Source organism: Giraffa tippelskirchi, chromosome 11 (genome assembly GCF_054371585.1).
Source record: "Giraffa tippelskirchi isolate mGirTip1 chromosome 11, T2T-mGirTip1v1.2.pri, whole genome shotgun sequence".
Classification (NCBI taxonomy): domain Eukaryota; kingdom Metazoa; phylum Chordata; class Mammalia; order Artiodactyla; family Giraffidae; genus Giraffa; species Giraffa tippelskirchi.
In genome coordinates this window covers 41,372,992-41,395,312 of record NC_137285.1, presented here as the reverse complement: position 1 = coordinate 41,395,312, position 22,321 = coordinate 41,372,992, and the positions used below count along the sequence as shown (strand labels likewise).

General features: G+C 39.2%; 1 protein-coding gene across 3 annotated transcripts in view; it reads right to left on the bottom strand.

Moving 5' to 3' along the window:
* Nucleotides 1-22,321, bottom strand: part of C11H4orf33 (chromosome 11 C4orf33 homolog) — an 855,122-nt gene that overhangs the window by 501,326 nt on the left and 331,475 nt on the right. Inside the window, exons 14-15 of one of the 3 annotated variants that reach the window (XR_014068173.1) lie at nucleotides 11,698-11,837; nucleotides 10,367-10,641 (exon numbers count right to left, since the gene is read on the bottom strand). The exons of the other annotated variants lie outside the window; for them this stretch is intronic. The gene's annotated coding sequence lies outside the window, so the exon portion shown is untranslated. Of the gene's footprint in view, nucleotides 1-10,366; nucleotides 10,642-11,697; nucleotides 11,838-22,321 lie in introns of those variants that run through there. 3 annotated transcript variants of the gene reach the window in all.

Genomic DNA, 22,321 nt, shown 5'->3' with positions numbered 1-22,321 from the left:
AGAAGGAGAGTGAAAGAGCCAGCTTAAAACTGAATATTAAAACACAGATCATGGCATCCAGCCCCATTACTTGATGGCAAATAGAAAGGGAAATGTGGAAGTAGTGACAGATTTCCTCTTCCTGGACTCCAAAATCACTGCTGGCAGTGACGGCAGCCATGAAATCAGAAGATGACTGCTTCCTGGCAGAAAAGCTATGACAAACCTAGAGAGTGTGTTGAAAAGCAGAGACATTATTCTGTGGACAAAGGTCCATATAGTCAAGGCTATGGTCTTCCCACTGGTCACATGTGGTTGTGAGAGCTGGACTTTAAAGAAGGTAGAATGCCGAAGAATTGATGCCTTTGAACTGTGGTGCTGGAGAAGACTCCTGAAAGTCTCTTGTGCACCAAGATCAAACCAGCCAATCTTAAGGGAGATCAACCGTGAATATTCACTGGAAGGACTGATTCTGAAGCTGAAGCTCCAATATTTTGGTCATCTGATGCACATAGATGACTCATTGGAAAAGTCCTTGATGCTGGGAAAGATTGAGGGCAGAAGGAGAAGAGGGTGTCAGAGGATGAGATGGCTGGATGGCATCACCAATGCGATGGACATGAACTTGGGCAAACTCTGGGAGGTGATGAGGGACAGGGAGGCCTGGCATGCTGAAGTCCATGGTATCACAAAGAGTTGGACATGGCTGGGCAACTGAGCAACAACAACAACAACAGAGGGGAACTTTCTCTGCTTGATAATGGTAGTCTATCAAAAACCTACAGCTAATGTCATGCTTAATGATAAGAAAGTATAACATTTCCCAATAAGATCAGGTTCAAGGCAAGTATATCCCCTCTTACCACTTTTTTTCAACACTGTACCAGAAATCCTTACTTGCAGTAAAATAAAAAAAGAACATAAAACACATACAAAGTGGGAAGGAAAACATAAAACTATCTTTGTTTTCAGATGACATGATTGTCTATATAGAAGATCTGAAAGAACTGGCAAAGAACTCCTAGAACTATATAGCATGGTTGCAAGACACAAGGTTAATAGAGAAAAGTTAATTGCTTTCATATATATGAACAAAGAACAAATGGAATTTAACAAATTTAAAACACAATATCATTTACATTATCACCCCAAAAGTAAAACAGTTAGGTACAAATCTACATATACAAGATCCATATGAGGAAAACTATAAGACTGTGATGAATGAAACTAAAGAATAACTAAATAAATGGAAGGATAATTCATGTTTATGGATAGGAAGACTCAATATTGTCAAGATGTCAGTTCTTCCCAACTTGACCTATAGATCCAATGCAATACCAATCAAAATCTCAGAAAGTTATCTTATAGATATTGACAAACTGATTCTAAAGTTTACATGAAGAGGCAAAAGAACCACGAGAGCCAAAACAATACTTAAGAGAACAAAGTCTGAGCAAAGAACAATGCTACTGGACTTCAAGACTTAACTACAAAGTATTAGTAATCAAGACTATGTAGTACTGGTTGAAGAATAGACATATAGATCAATGGAACAAAATAAAGAGCCTAGAAACAGTCTCACATAAAAATAGTCTACTGATATTTGACAAAAGATTAAAGGCAATAGAATGAAACAAACATAGTTTCTTCAATAAATGGTATTGGAACAACTGGGTATATACATGCAAAAAAAAACAAAAGGAATCTAAATACAAAACTTAAGCCCTTCACAAAAATTCACAGACCTAAATGTAAAGCACAAAACTATAAAATTCCTAGAAGATAATATAGGAGAAAACCGAGATGACCTCAGTGATACCTTTTAAGACACAACACAAGAGACCTGATCCATGACAGAAGTAATTGATAAGCTTGACTTCATTAAAATTAAAAACTACTATTTTACGTCAGACAATACCAAGAGAACCAGAAGACAAGTTGCAGACTGTTGCAAACAACACATCTGAGAAGCTGCTTTGCAAACAATACATCTGAGAAAATATTTGCAAACAACACATTTGAGAAGCTGCTCCATGCTGTATATCTTCAGGGAAATGCAGATTAGAACAACAGTGAGTTACCACTACACACCTACTAGAATAACCAAAATCTGGAACACCAAAAACACCAAATGCTAATGAGGAGATGGAGTAACAGGAATGTTCATTCAGTGTTGATGGGAATTCAAAATGGTACAGCCACTTTGGAAGAGAGTTTGGCAGTTTCTTTCAAAACTAAGCACACTCTTACCCTGGGATCCAACAATCCTATTTCTTGGTGTTGCCTAAATTGCTGAAAACTTATATCCATGTAAAATCCACACACAGATGTTTACCAAATTGCCAAAACTTGAAATTAGTAGGCAAATAGATACACCAGCATGTCCAGACAATGGAATACTATTTAGCCCTAAGAAGAAATGAGCCAGCAAGCCAAGAAAATGTGTGAAGGAAACATAAATGCATTTTGCTAAGTGAAATAAAGCAAATACGAGAAGACTACATGCTGTATGATTCCAATTCTATGATTTTTGGGGAAAAGACAAAATTATGGAGACTATAAAAAGATCACTGTTTACCAGTGATGTTGGGGACCTGAATAAGGAGAGCACAGAGGATATTTTAGGACATCACACTCTGTATGATGCTTTTAATTATGGATATACCTCATTATAGATTTGTCTAAACCCACTGAATATACATCAAAAATGAACCCTTAGGTAAACTACAGACTTGGGATGATTATGATGTGTCAATATAGGTTCATCTTTGATTAAAAGTGTACTTTTCTGAAAGCGATGCTGATAACAAGAGAGGTTATGCATGTGTGGGAGCAAGGAGTATATGGGAAGTCTCTATCTTCCTCTCAATTTTTTTCTTCCTCTCAATTCAGTTGTAAGCCTAAAATTGCTCTAAAAATAAAATCTGAAACAAAAACCCACATTAATATTTTAACATATCAGGTCCTTCAAGAAGTTTCATTCTAGTTAATTCAGTCTGTAATTTTTGACCACGTAGAGTATTGAAAACATGATTTGGTTAATGATAAGACTAGAGGTCAGTATGGCTTCATGGCTACTCTTTGCAATAAAAGGAAAAGGTACAATATTAACCCATTATGGTAGATTATATCCTGAAAAAACCTTTAAATTACATAGGAAAAACCTTTAAATTACACACAGCTGTATAATAACCTTAACAAAGTAACAGGATCACTGACATAATGTAACAGCATAAAATGTCACAATATACATGTAACAATGTCTATGATGTTTGTGGAAATTATAAGGTATTTTTTGAAAAAATTAGACAGACTATTTAGTAGAATCAACTGTCTATCCAATATCTTATCCTCCCTTTCCTTGATTACAGAAACCCAATTTTGTTCTATGGTATAAAAGTTAGAAAACATTTTCTATAAACGGACAGATAGTAAATATCTTCTGGTTTGCAGGTGACATAGTCTGTTGCAATTACTCAACAGTTTTAGTGTCAAAGCAGTCACAGACAATAAGTAAATGAATGTGCATGGCAGCAACCCAATAAAACTTTATTTACAGAAACAGAAAGAGGGCTGGATAAGATCCACAGGTAAACTTCTTGATTTAGGAAGTCTGACCCAATCACAGCTCCTAGAGCTAAATCTTTTTTGGTAGAAAGCTATCAAGCTTATCCTATTCTTAGTTATTAGTTGTTTGAGGTGGGCATGTGACCCAGTTCTAGCCAAAGAGATATGAGGTGGGGGTCGCCTGGAAAGTTTCTCATTCCTAAGAAGGACACATCAGAAGAGATCATCTCTTTGTGCTTTTCATTGTTGTCTGTAGATAGGATGCCTGGAACTGCTGCAGCCATACTGCTACTGGGCTGAACATAAAGCCAGCTCACTGAGGGGGCAGATCTAAGAGACCCTCAGAGAAGTGCAGCCCTGACCTACTATGCCCTGAGAAGTCCTGTTTCTTGAATTCTTGTTAGTCATATAATAGATAACCCACATTGGTTAAGCCATTATGAGAGGTCATACCCTAAAGAAGCCCAACTCATACAGAAAGAAAGAGAAGGAATATAAGAACAGTTTATTTTCTTCCACTGAGGTATACCACAGTTTAACAATTTATCTATTCATCATATAGGTATTAAAATTAAATATATAAAACATGAATCTTGCCTCATAGCCTAGGAATTTTACTTAGAAGTTTGCAGATAGCCGTCCAGCCCAGATATCAAAAAGTATTAATTTAAGTAAGAAGAATAGGAAAAGTAGAAAAATATAACAAAACATCTTGAGATAAAATTGGTAGATATAAATCATGACAATGTGTAATATCTTTATTACAAGACAAATTAATTACATGTCTATGAAATTGAAAGTCAGTTTTGATGAAAGTTTCTCTTTATTTCACTCTATTCAAAAATAGCCAAGAGGTTTATTATAAAACATGGAACAGTTTTTAGCTCTTGGCTTGTTTTCTTTAGGAACTGTGCACCGCTGGAATTCACCATGTCCTCTTTTGAGCTAGTGTGATCAGGGTACACTGAGCCACTGTAGCAAATGGTATTTTTCACCAAAAGTTGTAACAATATATATCATATGCCCTATGATCAAGAGGTGGGATCTGTGGCCTCTCCTCTTGAACCTGAGTGAACTCAGTGGAATGATACAAGTTGACTTTCAAGAGTGGTTCATAAAAGTCTTGTAGGCTGTCCTGCTCCTCTCTAAAAAATCTCCCCAAATCCTCTCATATCCCACTAGAGACTTCCCCCTCAGGTAACATTCAATCACCTCCCTCGATATATAGGCATATAGCTATCCTTCTAGGTCACAGAGTAGGGGAAGGATGAGATAGAATGGTTCTTTTTTTATTTCTCCAAATTCCTTGTTATAATATAAACACTTTAACCTGCTATGCTCAGGGCTTTCTCTTTTGATTTTAAAAAGCATCTTAGAAAAGTTTAGCAAAAAACATCAGACAGACAGATTTGTTGTTGTTCAGTCGCTAAGTTGTATCTGACTCTTTGCAACCCCATGAACTGCAGCACGCTAGGCTTCCCTGTCCTTCACATCTCCCAGAGTTTGCTCAAACTCATGTTCACTGAGTTAGTGATGCCATCCAACCATCTCATCCTCTGTTACCCACTTCTCAGCATGCCCTTAATCTTTCCCAGCATCAAGGACTTTTCCATTGAGTCAGCTCTTCTCAGGTGGCCAAAGTATTGGAGTTTCAGCAACAATCCTTCTAGTGAAAATTCATGGTTGATTTCCTTCAGGATTGACTGATTTGAACTTCTTGCAGTCCAAGGGACTCTCAAGTGTCTTCTCCAGCACCATACCTCAAAAGCATCAATTCTTAGGTGCTCAATCTTCTTTATGGTCCAACTCTCATATCCGTTCATGACCACTGGAAAAACCATGGCTTTGATGATACAGACCGTTGTTGGCAAAGTGATGTCTCTGCTTTTTAATATGCTATCTATGTTTGTCATAGCTTTTCTTCCAAGGAGCAAGAATTTTTTAATTTCTTTTAACCAGATTTTTAAGTTCTTTTAACCACAGTGATTGCTTCTTATTATTTCCATTCTCATGAAACAATCCTACTTCTCCCCAGAGGCAAAGAAGGTATCTGACTAGAGGAAATGTCCTGAGAAGAAAAGAGGAAAACACAGATCTTAACATTTAAAAATCTTGTCACCTTTGTCAATGGCCACAAAGAAACCAAGACAAAAGAGTTCAGGTGACTCAGCCCAAATCTTTCATATAAAAACAGAAACCAAAAAATAACAACAAAAAGACAGGGGCTACTGGAAGATCTATTGGAAAATAAATGATAGTCACCTGCCTTTCAGTCAGGGGTTAGTAGAATTATCATCATGTTTAGAAAAACAAATTGTCTTGAAAAAAATCTTCTGTTGAGGAGAGTGTGAGTTGTTAGGTAACCATAGAGGCCATGAAAATTGCTTAGTGGAATAATTTCCAAATTAAATTTTAGTGCTGTAGTTTATCCCTTGCTGATTTAGTCTAAACCATACGTGGGAAGACCCTGATGCTGGGAAAGATTGAAGGCAGGAGAAGGGAGCAACAGAGGACGAGATGGTTGGATGGCATCACCAACTCAATGGACATGAGTTTCAGCAAGCTCCAGGAGATGGTGAAGGACAGGAAAGCCTGGCATGCTGCAGTCCATGGAGTCGCAAAGAGTCGGACACAGCTGAGCAACTGAACAACAAACAATGACAAATATATGGGACTGGCAGGCAATAGATGTTTTCACAAAGTAAAAGAAAAGTTAGATTTCCAGGGACGCCGTTGTGTGAATTTCTTTAAATGCATTATACCAAAGCCTGGTGGCCACTCTGCTGGCACCACACCTGAGAAAGAGGGGATTATGACCAAGGAATTGTAACTTTTAGGAAAATTCTAAGTTGGAGATGCTGCACCCCCACCTCTACCCTCATACAATGCAGCTGCGTTCCACAGCTCCTGGAGAACCAGGAATAGTAGCTGGCCCAAAGCCCAAAGCCAAAGAAGCAAAATCTGAGAATTAATTTTAAAATAAACCAAAATAGAGTATGTACTGGAAGGGAAAGGAGCTTTATAGGTCACCTTGTCTGTCCTCCCACTCAACTTCCTGTCAATCTCCCTAACAGTTGGCTATCCCGCCTGTTCCTGCACTGCACCCGCGGAGAGCTCACACTCCCCACGACAGCCGATTCCAGTTTTAAACTGTGCAGCCTAACTGAAAAGAAAGAAAGAACGTCTCTTTTACTGAGCTAAAGCTTGTCATCCTACAATTCCCACTCTTTTTTGTTCTACTCAAATTAAACCACAGTCTGGATCAAGATATACCTCAAAGAAAACCAGAAAGTGGCTCGTTGTTAGAGAAGCATCAAGTCTGCTTGCTGTGTTGGTCTCCCACCTACTTCCTTAGGAGCTTGTGAACACTATGGGACCAAAGGGCTCCTTGCTTTCCTTCAGGTTTTAAAGATAAAGGACAACTCTTTACCCAGCACAGTCCTCTGCAAGTACGCATGGGGCCCAGCTCTTCAGGAAGTGAGCACATAAATGGTTTCTCCTAAATATTCTCACTGAGTGAACTTTCAAAAGCCTGTGCCAAGCAAAACGTGGGCAATTTTCCTGGTAGAATTGCCCAAATGTAGAGGTTTAAAGTATTTTTTCATTTGTTTTCTGCTTTTAACATGGCCCTTTTCCCTAGCATATGTACCTTGAATTCCCTCTTGCTAAGCTATTGTTTATCTTCATAACTGTATTTTTAACTCAGTATGACCCTTTAAGGACCGAAAGTCTTTTTCAAAGGAAACCAGTACCAAATTGCAGATTTGGAAATCATTTTCCTGTTGTTGTTGCAGTTGTTTGTACACTAGAATTAACAACGCACACTCAATTGGCTTTACAAAATCAAAATCTAAATTATCTCTTTGTTTCATTGTTTTGTTTCTCTGATAAGCCAGGTTTTCATTCTTTAGGCCTGAGAGGTTAGTGGCCTTTGTTTACAGAAATGTCAGGAATTAAAGCAAAAGGTGAAGAGTAGAATATCAATAGGACCCTGTTTTCACTCTTCCCCAGAGCTAAAAATCTTACCACAGAAAGATTTGAATTGAAAAAAAACTGCTACAGTGAATTAAATCCTGAAGGCAAATGAAGTATCTGAAGACTTAAAGAAAAGAAACTGGCAAAGGATTACATTAAAGTTAAACAATTCTTAACAAAATAAAAGAGTAGGCATGCAATAATTCATGAAAGTCATGTGCTTGATTTACTCAATGTCTCTGCAGTGAGTACTTCTCATTAACTTACCAAAGTCAGCATTGCTCCTTAGGGGGAAAAAGGAAATTCTGGCATATCAAGGAATAAATAGAATGCTGCAGTATTATTCACTGAATCATTTTGGGGGCAAATTTAGTCCTGTTTTCATGTCTTTGTATTCTTTCTAAGTCTATGTTTGTCAATGTCAATTCAACCCTCCCTGAAAACAACAGAGCTACAATTAGAGATGTAAAAAGCAGTTTGTGTGTAATTTAAATGCTGCAAACTGGCAATCTTCTTATGAAAACCACAAACAATTATTTCCATTCTCATGCACCAGTGCATCTGGTTCACCACCATTTTTTTTAAATCTGGGATTGCATATGAATTGATAGTTAATTTCATTGCTGGGGAAAAAAAAAAAGAAGCTACATTTTTGACAGGGGTGAGTTATTTGCTTTTTAGTCATAGCACATTGTCATGCTTGTGTGGTTAATGATTTAAATTATATAACCAACTAACCAGATAACAATTCTTTGCTCTGCTTAGCTCAGTCAGTTTTCCCAGGGTCACTGATATCAGGTGATGATAACCCTGTCTCCATATTGGCCTGAATTTTGCTGTGTTGAGAACAATTAGCTATCTGCAGCACCACAAAGATGAAGAGTCTTGAATAATACCAAAAAGGAGGAATTTTGTTTCTGTTTGATCTGACTTTGCCATCTCTGATTAAAAGTAAAAAAAAAACAAAAACAAAACATGAATGAAAGTAAATCCACCTTTGAACAATTCCCAAATAGGCCTGTTGCACTGAAGGGCACCTTCATTAAAGAAAGATTTACAGACTTCTTAAAAGTCACGTATTTGCATCTATTTAGCTTATACATGAAGAAATCACATGTGGGGAAAACATTTGAATAAACAAAAACCACAGAGATAATGAAAGCCTTTGGTACAACATTGATATGCAAGAGCATCCTTCAGGATCACTCAAGAGGAAGTGAGCTTTAATGCAAAGGCATTAGTAATGGACTTTCTATTTTCTTATTAGAATTAACCTTGATCTGGAAGAAAAAACTTTTCTTCACTGTTGAATACATATTTCTCTCCAACTAATATATTCTACTAAAACCTAAAAAAAAAAAAAAAAAAAAAGTGGCACTTATACTGGATTTATTATGCTTGAAACGGGTACTGCCAGAAACAAAATAACTGAGAAAACTATTTATTTTTGAAGGAAACAAGTTGTTTCCAGGGATCATAATGGTATTATAGGGAATGCTAGAATTTCCTTCCCAGCAGGTATTTTCAAAAAAGAGAGATTCTCCCCACCAGAGAAAAGTTTAGCCAAAATTTGCCAATGGCAGAAAAATGAATAGATTATTCCTTGAAATTCACTCCAAGCCTATTCTTTTATGTTCCTAGTTTTCAATTGCTAGTACTTAAAATCAGAGCAGTGAGTGGAAAATGTGATTTATTAGCAAGCTATAAGCATGGCCTTATTCAGCTTCACATATATTTTAATACTTTAAGTTTGAATTCTGTAATTTGAACTCAATGCCATATTATATCCTTGTGCTATCTGTCTTTCTCACTAGCTTAGTAGAATATAGTGTGTGAGGAAAATAAACTTACACATTTGTCTGATGCAATACAGTCATACCTTCAAAGGCACGATACCTGTTAGCTGTTTGAACAGTAAAAAAAATAAATAATAAAATAAAATAATTAAAATTTAATTTAAAACTGGAGCAAAGTGCTGTAATTTCTACACTTGGTACCTAAAGCAGAAGTGCCCTGACCTTTAACATTTTTAGGCAACATGAGTATTTACTGAATTGTGCTATTGGGAATGTTAGTACAACATAAAGTCCAGTCCTTGCACTCAAATAACTTAGAGCCTTAAAGCTGAGACTCTCTACCCTATCTCCCCTCTGGGTATTTCATAAGCCAAGCCCCAGCGCCCCCTCTACCGTCTAGATATGTATTTCAAGTAGAACTTAAGAGATTCATTCAAAAGAAATGAAAATGCAAATTACATGGTGAAGCTAGAATAATGGAATACAGAAGTAACTCAAGTATCCATGGTTGTAAAGGCCCACCAAAGATTATTTTAGGATTTTTATGCACTAGGATCTCCAATTGCCACCAGGCTAATGTTAGGATGCAAATTCCCAACCCTTGCTACTTCTTCAAGACCTGCCCAGTCCTGGGCATATCTCTGTTTAAAGGACTTAAGAATTCTAATTTGACTCAGTATTTGCACCTGAAATTCACTCCTATAATCTTTATAAGGAAATTATCAAGATCCCTAAGCAGAAGTGACTCTCTTTTAATCACTTGAAGATATTCTGTGCTTAGTCGCTCAGTCGTGTTCAACTCTTTGCAACCCCATGGACTGTAGTCTGCCAGGCTCCTCTGTCCATGGGGATTCTCCAGGCAAGAATATTGGAGTAGTTATCATGCCCTCTTCCAGAGGATCTTCCCAGCCCAGGAACTGAACCCAGGTCTCCCACATTGCAGGTGGACTCTACCATCTGAGCCACCAGGGAAGCCCAAAAGATATTTTAAGTACCTAAAATTGGCCTATCACTTAAGCCTGGGAAAGAAATGGCTAGAGGCTAAGGAGTTGATGTTTAACTGTATAAAATATTTTTAATTAATCCTTTTCAGTGTCCAACAACATATGCTTCTATACAGTCTAAGGACATCATTTTATGACTGTTATATTGTTATTTGTTTACCTGTCTTATTCTTAAAGTTTATATTTCTTTGATACCATGATTTATGTCTTGCTTATTTTTTTTACACCTTGGAGAATCTTACACAGTGATTTGTTCATAATAGTGGTTCAATAAATTCTCGTTGACTTTAATTATTCACCACTGCAGAGATCTTGTAGGGCTATGGAGAAAAAAGATTCAGCTTGTCAGACTGCTTCATAAACATAAACTCTCTTTATATAGATGACAATATTAAGTGATTTCTCGATTGACATTGAGATCTGACATTGGCATTCAACCCGCATTGGCGTCCAGCTTTGTCACTAGATACTATCGCATGTGTTTCTGTTCCTTCAAACAAAAGGCCTTCTTATATCTTGTTGTTTTTTAAACTCAGAAACAGTTCAGGGTTTATCTTGCTGGGATACATTTTTCACCTATTTCACAGATAAAATCGATTGGTTTCAAGAGGAGTTCAGTAGCTCTGCAGGAGCAGTGTGAAAGCACATGGTAGGAGATGCAGTGTTTTCGCTTTCTGCTTTCCACATGCTTTTTCCTGCCAAAGTTTTTAGTCAGGCTCTATAATAACACTCAGTACTTCTTTGGAGAAAATGATAGCCTTCCTTAAGGGTAGCAAGATGTGGTTTCTTTATCACAGAAAAGAATGTTAGCCGTCATGAAAGAAGAAAAGTTGCCAACATAATTTACAAATTCAAATTTGATATTTCAACAACATAGGTCTGGAAAGCAAAATCACTAGCCCCAAAACAAGCTCCAAATAAGACAAGTCATAATTCAGTGAAGCCTGAGTTAATTAGAAAGTTGGCAGTGAATGCTGAATGACACTGTCAAAGTGGAAATTGTTGATACTGAGCTGAAATTCCATGCTGGCTTTCTTTTCTGACAAAACATAATCACCTTCTACCTCCTCTAAGTTACAAAGCAAGGAGGAGCCATAGAAAGTCCTGGAAGACTGGGAACTCAATGAGAAATAACTTTGCTGACAAAAATCTCATCAACAGCTGGCCACCTCCATGACACTAAGATGGAGGAACATCACTCATCTAGCTAAATCTTGACACACACTTTCTTTTTCATTCATTTTCAAAAAATCCTCAGTAACAATAATCATATTCCAATTTTTAAAAAATGTATCTATAACCAATAGAAAAGTCACTCTGATCTCAGAATGATTCTTTAATTTGCAGTCACAAAATTGTTTTTCAGTAACACTCACTCAGTTGTTCCTCCAGGGTTATGAGATCTGTCATCCCTTCCGGTTGTAAAGGGCACATTTCTGAGAACTGGATTCCAGACTAGCCTGTCTGCTCCTGTTTCACAGCAGCCCACAAAGATGGACTCCAAGTCAAATCGAGGCTTCATTTTTTTTTAAAACAACACAACAAAATAGCAATTAACCTTAAACATCTTTCACCAAAGTGTTTTGTGGATTTTCAAAGAAGAGATAGGAAAAGGTTGTTTTTTTTTTTTTTAATATAGTATAATTAGGAGTTATACATAAAGCTGATTTTTTAGATGACCTGCCTGGACTGTTAAATGAGAAATAGACATGTCTTTAACTTTTAGATTTTTTGCTTTTATTTGCTGGATCAGCTACCCCATCTTTTCTAGTTGTAGCTGAGTTTTCAGACAGGGGGTTTATAATGATATATACTCTTCCCACTTGGAGCTAATTCAAAAGTCTTCTGTTTTGAATTAGAAGGAAATGACAGAAAGGCAAAGACTAGAGATCTCTTTGGGAAAATAGGAAATATCAAGGGAACATTTCACCCAAAGACAGTCACAATAAAGGACAGAAACAGTAGAGACCTAGTAGGCACTGAAGAGATCAAGAAGAGATGGAAAGAATACATGGAAGAACTGTACAATAAAGAATTAATGAACCAGATTACTACGATGATGTGGTCAGTCAACCAGAGCCAGATATTTTGGAGTGTGAAGTCAAGTGGGCATTAGGAAGCACTGCTGTTAATAAAGCTAGTGGATGTGATGGAATTCCAGTAGAGCTATTCAAAACCCTAAAGGATGATGCCATCAAGATTTTTCACTCAGTATGTCAGCAAATGTGGAAGACCCAGCAGTGGCCACAGGACTGGAAGGGTCAATCCCCAATTCCCAAGAAGGGTAGTGAAAGTGAAAGTCACTCAGTTGTGTCTGATTCTTTGCGACCCCATGGACTATATAGTCCATGGAATTCTCCAGGCCAGAGTACTGGATTGGGTAGCCTTTCCCTTCTCCAGGGGATCTTCCCAACCCAGGGATCGAACCCAGGTCTCCTGCATTGCAGGCAGATTCTTGACCAACTGAGCTCTGAGGAAAGCCCAAAGAATGTGCTAACCATTGGATGATTGTACTCATCTCCCATGCTAGTAAGGTCATGCTTAAAATTTTACATGCCAGGCTTCAGCATTATGCAAACCAAGAAGTTTCAGATGTCCAAACTGGATTTAGAAAAGGCAGAGGAATCAGAGATCAAATTGCCAACATTCATTGGATCATAGAGAAAGCAAGGGAATTCCAGAAAAACACCTACCTATGTGTCATCAACTATGCTAAAGCCTTTCACTGTGTGGATCATGAAAAACTGTGAAAAGCTCTTAGGTAGATGGGAATACCAGACCATCTTACCTGTCTCCTGAGAAAGCTGTATGCAGGTCAAGAAGTAACAGTTAGAACCCTGTATGAAACAACTGATTGGTTCAAGATTGAGAAAGAAGTAAGACAGGGCTGTCTGCTATCACCCTGTTTGTTTAACCCATATGCTGAGCACATCATGAGAAATGCTGGGTTGAATGAGTTACAATTTGGAATCAAGATAGGCTGAAGAAACATCAACAACCTCATACAGAAGGATGCTACCACTCTAATGGCAGAAAGCAAAAAGGAACTAAAGAGCCTCTTGATGAGGGTGAAGGAGGAGAGTGAAAGAGCCAGCTTAAAACTGAATATTAAAAAACAGATCATGGCATCCAGTCCCATTACTTCATGCCAAAAGAAGGGGAAAAGGTGGAAGTGGTAACAGATTTCTTCTTCTTGGGCTCTAAAATTACTGCTCACAGTGACCGAAGCCATGAAACCAGAAGACAATTGCTTCTTGGCAGGAAACCTATGACACATCTAGACAGTGTGTTGAAAAGCAGAGACATTACTCTGTGGACAAAGGTCCATATAGTCAAGGTTATGGTCTTTCCAGTGGTCAGATATGGTTGTGAGAGCTGGACTGTAAAGAAGGCAGAGTGCCAAAGAATTGATGCCTTTGAACTGTGGTGCTGGAGAAGACTCCTGAAAGTCCCTTGGACAGTAAAGAGATCAAATCAGTCAACCTCAAGGGAGATCAACCCTGAATACTCATTGGAAGGACTGATGATGAAGATGAAGCTCCAGTATTTTGGTTATCTGATATGAACAGCCAATTCATTGGAAAAGTCCCTATTGCTGGCAAAGATAGAGGGCAGAAGGAGAAGAGGGTGTCAGAGGATGAGATGGCTGGATGGCATCACCGATGCAATGGAGATGAACTTGGGCAAACTCTGGGAAATGGTGAGGGACAGGGAGGCCTGGCATGCTGCAGTCTATGGGGTCTCAAAGAGTCAGATATGACTGGGCAACTGAACAACAACAACAAATACTCTTCCAACTCTGAGCTAATTCAAAAGTCTTCTCCATATGAGTTGAGGACTGTGGACAAAGAGATTTGGAGGGTCCACCATGGATAGCATGTGTGTTGTAGCGATACTGATGATCAGGTGCTCCAAAAGTAACTAGAAGTACAAAAGGCCACATGGTCCATTGAGGATAAAAGCAAACCTCATTGCTCCCAGTAACAACCATTTACACAAAAGACATAAAGGCACCAGAACTGCCCCACCAAAAGCCTTGGTTTGACATACCCTCAATTTGAGTTCCTAGGTGAAAATAGGTTGTCTTCATTAAACAAACTGGGTTTCTCCTCCCCCATAATGTTTACCCAAATTTATTCCTTCTTTCTTAACAGCTCTAAACTATTTAAATGGGATGAAAATGAAAACATGAATTTTTAAAAAGCACAACTTTACAAAGTTATCTTGATATGTATCCATAAGTCACAGAAGTAGGACAAACATAGAAGGCAGGATTAGAATGAGAAGGGAAATCCGTGTAGGAATGGACTGGGGGTATTCACTGGGCTTGTTGGCTTGTTGATCTTATTGACATTTCTTAGGCATATCCTGATAAAACACACTGTTCCATTACTAGCTAGACATGACCAAAATAGGGAGGAAAAGAAACCTGCCCTGCTGCATTCTCTTAAAACTAGCAGTGACCTTCCTAATTAAAACCTACCCTGTGAGAGAGCAACGTGAAGATACCCACCTTTGAAAGACTGGCATGGATCCCCCCTAATTTAAAAATTGTCACCCACGAACCCAAAGAAATTGGCTTATTAAAGTGAACACTAATGGAAGATTCTGTTGCACAGAGATGACAGGACAGAGGATTGAAAGGAGGAAGGGATGAATGTGTATATTTTGCATTGCCTTTCATTATCTGAGAAGAAGCCTCTGACAGCAAGAGCCCCATCAGGAGGGCGGAAACAAAATGAGTGTGGCAGGGACCACATTCTCCTGGTTTATTAATATGTATTATATATAGCTCTAAGTCACTGAGTGCCACAGATAGGTGGGTTATTCTGTTTAAGTATATTAATTTTAAACAAGTGTATGGAGAGAGGTTCAAGGACACACAGTTTGGTATATTTTATCTTGTTTTTTAGATGATTGCTTGGGAAGCCCTTTTAGTCTGCCATAAGGCAAGAGAGTAGAGTATCCTTTAATCAACTGAAAAATTCAGTGAATGCATTAAACTATCTTCTCAGCAGTCATTCAAATATACTTCAGCAAATACACACACACACACAAGAACACACATTCTTTCTCATTTTAGCATGCATTTTACCTTATGTTTTTCCACACTACCCATGACTAACTAACCTCAGAAAACCTATGGATGCTAGGTATAATGTTCTATGTTCCCCTTTACTCTAATATAAGCGGCAGATAGGGGCTTCTCAGGTGGTTCAGAGGTAAAGTATCCACCTGAAATGCAGGAAATGCAGGAGACAGAAGACGCAGATTGGATCCATGGCTTGGGAAAATCCCTTGGAGGAGGGCATGGCAACCCATTCCAGTATTCTTGCTTGGAGAATTCCTCTGTCCATGGGTTCTCCCACCAGGCTACAGTCCATAGGGTCGCACAGAGTCGGCCACAACCACAACGGAAGCAGAACACACACAAGCAGCAGATAAACCAATCTTCCCAATCCTCCCTGCACCAACCTCCACCAAAAAAGGCCACTATAGTAAATAGAAAGAACTGTCCTTCCCAATCTAACTCAGCTGAGCTTCCCTTTGATCTGCTCTCTGTCTATCTGTCACATTCAAGTCAACACCATGTAGAGTTCATACCTCATTTCTGTTCAAATTCATATTTTTAGGTCCTGGAAAGCCATGACTATAGTGACAAACAGCCTTGGCTTTGAACGCAAAGAACTTGAATCCATATGCTGACTATGCTACTTCCTGTGTGATTTGGTGTTATACAATTAAATTTTCTGGACCTCAGTTTCCTCATCTTTATCAGATTATTGAGTATCTTCTTCTTAAGGTTTTAATAAAGCCCTTAGCACAGTCCCTTCAACATGGCAAACCTGAGTAAATATTAGTCTTGACTCTCATTATCCCCTACCAGACAAGCCACACAGCTTTACTCTGCTTTCCTCCCTTCTGCTTACCTGCAGCACAATATCCTGCCCTCATCCTAGAACTGTGGATTATTTAGAAACCATTCCTTCCCATTCTTCCCACAGTGCATCCCACTCATTTGCCTGATTTATTCTTCTCCTTATCTTTATACTAACAAAGTGGTTGACTGAATTTCTCAAGGATGCAGTTGTCTAGTAAGCCATATATATAGTAAATTCTATTCATAGATTGGCCTACGCAATATGAGAGATTTAATAGAGAGGGTGAGAAAAGGTAATAGAAGAAAAGGAGAAAAGTCAGCAAAATGAAATGCAAAAAGAAGCTGAAGTGCTTACAAAGATTTTATCAAGTTTCGGTTCAAATACAATCTATTCAATAGCATCTCTTAAAATGAGACGTTGAAAGAAGTTCCATGAACACAGTTTATAGAAAATTCTCCACATGGAATCAACCTTAGAGATAACCGGCTATATCCCAACCACTTTACAAATGAAGAAATTGAGGCATGGATAGTTTAAATGACTTTTGTAAGGTCATGTAATAATTAACTAACAAACCCGACTTAAACCCTAGTTGCCTTATCCCTAGAACAGAACGTTTTATTCCTAAATCTTTTTGTCACCCAGGTTATTAACCTAAGAAGCTATTCATTCATTTACTCTTAAGAAGTCATCTTTAATTTAAAGCATTTGCCTATCATCTCAATCTCAGATAATCTTTTCCTGGGGTAGGACTGTCTACTGAATTTCACTAGAATCAGATTTTAGTGTCTCCAGAGAATTTCTGAAGCATCTTAGATGTATGTCACCCAAAGCCAGCTCCTCTTAGCTTAAACAGCTAACATGATATGAATTGAAGGAGAACAAAAGTTACACAACTCAAACCTATCTTCTGGGACTCCCCCGGCAGTCCAGTGCTTAAGAATCTTAAGAATGCAGTTCCGTTGCAGAGGGCATGGGTTCAAACCCTGGTTGGGGAACTAAGATCCCACATACTGCTCAGCACAGCCGAAAATAAATTTAAAAAAAAATAAATTTTTAAAAAAAGCAACTATCTTCCCAGAAACTTTCACCATCTTTTTAATAACTTTTTAGGGAAATTACATTTAGCATTGTATTAAATATGACCTCTTCTCATCTAATCATCAAAAATAGTAGACACTAAATATATACTTCTTTGAAAGAAGGAAAATTTGGACACTATTATCCACACTTTGACCAAAATAGGGGATAAGCTTCCCAGGACACAGACAGTGCATCCAGAGGTACTAGCCAGTGCAGAACGAGTCTGGATCTGTCTCAACCCAGATCTCTCTGAAACCACTTCATTCACTTCCCCCTCTGCTTGACACCATTGTGGCCACTGCCCTGGGTGAAAGGCACCATCTTCAAAAGGTGTCCTTTACTAATGGACACTCAGAGTAGAATCTTATCAATCACTGTACAAAGGGAATACGTTAGGGAACATTAGTTGATTGAAGTACCTAGTAGAAAAGAACCATTTGAGGGAAAGAGCGCTTCAACTGGTGAGTTTTGATTGAAGCAAGGGAGTCAAAACACAGTGAAGCTGGAGTGGACCCGGCTGCATGGTGCAGGGGGAGGCTCTGGCCAATCAAGGCTGTTCATTGAGGATAGATGGCGAAGCGAAGAATCACTCCACAATCCTCTGTAGGCCAGCCCTGACATCCAACCATCATTTTAAATGTGAAGTGCTACTTGGATCTGATTTTTGAGGGTTTCGGTTTTAGGATTTCACTGCTATTTTCACTCTGAAAGGTCATTAGAGAGTACGTTAGATGGAGATAACTCTGTCTCTTGCTCAGTGTGCTGCTTCTATAAGTGTGCCTTCCTGAAAATAAACTACATCTGGCAACCACTCGTGTGAATTACCTAAATAAAAGACTCACACTGTTAATGGAGCACTTTTGTACTAGAAAAAGAAACCATTAGACTTGATGTTAAAAGAAACTGCTACTGTCACTTACTTGATTGATTGCATCTTTTATTAGGTCGTCACTGAATTATTTTATGGTATTTCTCTTTAATCTGTTCCCCTTTGTTGGGATATTAAGAATGTGTATTTCGAAAGTAGTGGGGAAAAATGTTGAGAAGTATAAAATTCAAGATCATAAAAGCCTTTTTCATGGGTGGTATTATGAACGGAGCTGTCATGTGGAGTCTGGAATGTAGGTGTAAATTTCAGGGAGTGAGGATTATGTTGTAAAGAGAAAGGGAAGTATAAATTGGAGCTGTAGGTTGGTGAAAGAAAGGGAATGCAAGGCAATCGAAAAGGAAGCATGGGGCACCTATTACAACTATTACCAAGGGGCTTCCTTCAGTCACGGCCTTCCAAGCAATGGTTTCTGAAGTGATATTTTCAAGGATCAGATGTAAACTCTGCTCAGCAGGTGTGCTCTGTTTGAGCAACCTGCCTTTTTTGTCACCCTGCAGAGCCTCTGATTAACCTGGCTCACACCAGAAAAAAATATCCTAGGTTTAAATTACGTGTACCTCCATCAGTGGGGACCCTGTGGCAGTGGGTGTAACTGGAGCATCCGCGTGCCCAGAGGATGAGGAATTTGGCACCTGATGAAACAGACCCAAGGGATACACACGGCAAAGGAGTGCGTGCTAAAGAGCTGATACAGACTGCTGACTGGCTAAGTGTGTTCATGGAGCTGGGAGCCCACAGGTCTCCAGAAGACAGTTAATAATCATTGTGACAGGCTGTCAAGCTTCCATTTTTCCCTTTTCTGTTTTGCATATTGACCCTGAACTGGATGGCATGTTCATTTTCTATGCCTTGCCACATAGCATCAAAGCTGGGCCAGCCCTGCCTGGTGTCTGCCACTCACTAACGAGCTACCGCCTTTGACGGTTGTGGCAGAACCTCATGCTTGTGTTTATAAATGCCGCGCACAGAGACTCGCTGGTAGGCAAGGCTGCCGAGGGTGCCACACTGATGATGAGCAGAGGATTTCAGGTGAGCAGAGAGAATCTCATTAGCAAAGTCTCCCCTGTTCTTCCTGTCCAACTGCCAGAAAGCCAATGAGCCCAGCAGCTAGGAACACAGGCACAGGAGTGGACATTTTCTGCCCAGACTCAGAGTGCTGGCCTGACCTCCCCACTGGCCACCCCCAATTCAATAACCAAGACAATTCTTGAATTTAGAAAATTCCTCATTGGCTCAGGTTGAATTCCCCAAAAGCAGAGCCCAAAATAAATCACTTGTGAAAGTGATTTATTAGGACGTGATTTCAAAAGGAACAGGTAGAGGGATCGAGGAAGTGGGACCACAGGGAGAGGAGACTGTGGTAGACAGAATGATGCCTCCCCTGAAAGATGCCCACCTCCTAATACATAGAACTTATGAATATGTTGCCTTCTTCGGTAAAAAAGGAAGTAAAATTACAGATGAAATTAAGATTACAAAACATTTGGTCACAAAATAGGGAGATTATTTTAGATTATACACAGATGGGCTCAATCTAATCACAAGAGGACTTAAATGAGAAAAAAAGGTAGGTTAGGAAGATTGCAGTATGAGAAGGGCCTGATGCACCCCGTTCTGGCTCTTAGATATTGGGGGTTCTGTGAAAGAACAGAGAGAGGCCTCTAGGAGCTAAGGGTGGGGCCCAGCTGAGAGCCAGCCAGGAAACAAGACCACAATCGCGTGGAACTGAATTTCTGCCCGGAAAAGGATCCCCCGATCCACTCTACAAAAATGAACACAATGCCGCCAATGCCTTTCAGCCTACCGAGACCAAGATGGGACTCCTGCAAACTATTAAATTATAAGTTTTGATGTTTTAAGTCATGAAAATTGTGAAGATTTGTTACAAAAGCAATAGGAAATTAATATAGAAGCCAAATGAAGATATCAAGCAAAGGACCAGAGCCGGTAACCCACTCAGTTCCCTGGAGAAATCTGGTGACAGTGTAAGTCACACCTCAGAGTTTTCCTATCGGGGACCAAAGAGCTGGGTATTACAACAATGACATCCATCAAGCATTGCTTAGGGTTAGGAGTATGCAGTGGTGGCAGTAAACCTGGTTTTTCAACAACTTCCTAATCTTCAAACAGGAAAGTACACTCTTACAGTATAAGGACACCCTTGCAACAAAAAGGTGCAGGTACTGGCTCTAAGGAAAGATCAATGAGAATCAACATGGAGGAAAATAGCAAAGAGACTAAGCAGATGTGGGAAGAGTGCTAACACTGTCTGCTGCAACCATCCATCATAATAAATACACATTTTCCAGAAATCTTTCATGTAAATGAAACCACTGAGTAGCTCAGGAAACACAAGTTTTGAAAGCAACAGAGCATAGCCAAGTTCCCAACTTTTATTTGTGACCTTGGGTGAATTGCCTACTCTGTATGTCTTAGTTGCTTTGGATAGAAAATAGGAATTATCAATGGGCAACTCTTTTGCCAAGTCTCCAAGAAGTTTCAGTAAGCGAATAAATGAAAAGCACCTTACACAGTGCCTGGCAAACAGCTAAAGTTGGTTCCCTTCCTCTTTTGTCCCTTGACCTTGGACTTTGGGACATAACACACTTTATCTAACATAGGAAGGAAAGATCAACACGGAGTTCTAACCTACACATCCTGCATATATTTCTTTTCCTTCGGTTTATCAACTTGTCAGTTTCTTCCCAACTTTACAAAAGCCCTCTCTCTTCTTCAAAACCTGATCTAGACATTAAGATTCCTTTATTTTATATAACTAAACTTATTAAAACAGTATTCTATACTCCAGTCTCTATCATCTCATCTTCCATTTACTTTTCAATCCCATTGGGTTTCCACCCTCTACTGTGCTTGTCCTTGAAAAGTATCACACTGTTTGCCAAACCTACTGTTTCTTAAGCTCACAGTACTGGTTGACACTGTTGGCCACTCATTCTGAAATGTATTTCCCTTCTCCACCTCTAACTTGCTCATGTTTTACCCCAGCACTCCTACAATTCCTCACTGTTTCTCTGTGAAATGTTAGATATCCTTCATCTGCAATCCTCTTTTCAGCTCCCACCTTAGACTCTTAATTTAATAACAGCAATAATAGTAGCCAATATCGATTGGCATTTACAGTGTGCCAGGCACTCGACTAAGGACTTCACATGATACTTAAGATGGTTATGAGTATTATTCCCATTTTACAGAGAAAGCAATCAAGATTTGGGAAGGTGAGGTAACATGCCCATAATTACACAGGCCCAAAATGGCAGAGCTGGGATTTGAATCCAGGAAGCCTGATTCATTACCACTGTTTCACTTAGCTTGTTTTCCTGGTTTCCCTATCCATGTGTAAAGTTTCACCCACCAAAAATTTGCCAATGACCAATAAGCCTCTATCTCTGGTCTAATATCTCTGCTGAGCTATAGGCTTATGAAGTGCTCATTACCTCCCAGATTCTCTTACATGTACCACAGGCATTTCACTTCATGTTCCCCAACCCCAATATCACCCCCATCCAACAACCTGCCCTTTCACTTTCTGTCACAGTAAAAGTGAAAGTTGTTCAGTCATGTCCGACTCTTTGTGACCCCATGGACTATACAATCCATGGAATTCTCCAGGCCAGAATACTGGAGTGGGTAGCTTTCCCCTTCTCCAGGGGATCTTCCCAACCCAGGGATCAAACCCAGGTCTCCCACATTGCAAGCGGATTCTTTACCAGCTGAGCCACGAGGAAAGCCCAAGAATACTGGAGTGGGTAGCCTATCCTTTCTCCAGCAGATCTTCCCGACCCAGGAATGGAACCAGGGTCTCCTGCATTACAGGAGGATTCTTTACCAACTGAGCTATCAGAGAAGCCCCTTGTCACAGTAAATTTCTGTCACAGTAAATGGTATCAATTCAGTTGCTGAATGACATTCTAGTCGGCTTTCTCTTCTACATCTGGTCAGTTACCAAGTCCTATCAATTCAAACACTACAACAGCTTGGAGCCCTCATCCATCCCTAACTACCACAGCCTTGTTTCAAGGCACCCATATTTCTGTGTAAATTACTATAACTGATTCTTAACCCATCTCTTTGCCTTTAGTCTCACAACTCGCAAGCCTACTTTATTGCCCAGGCCAGTTTTCCAAT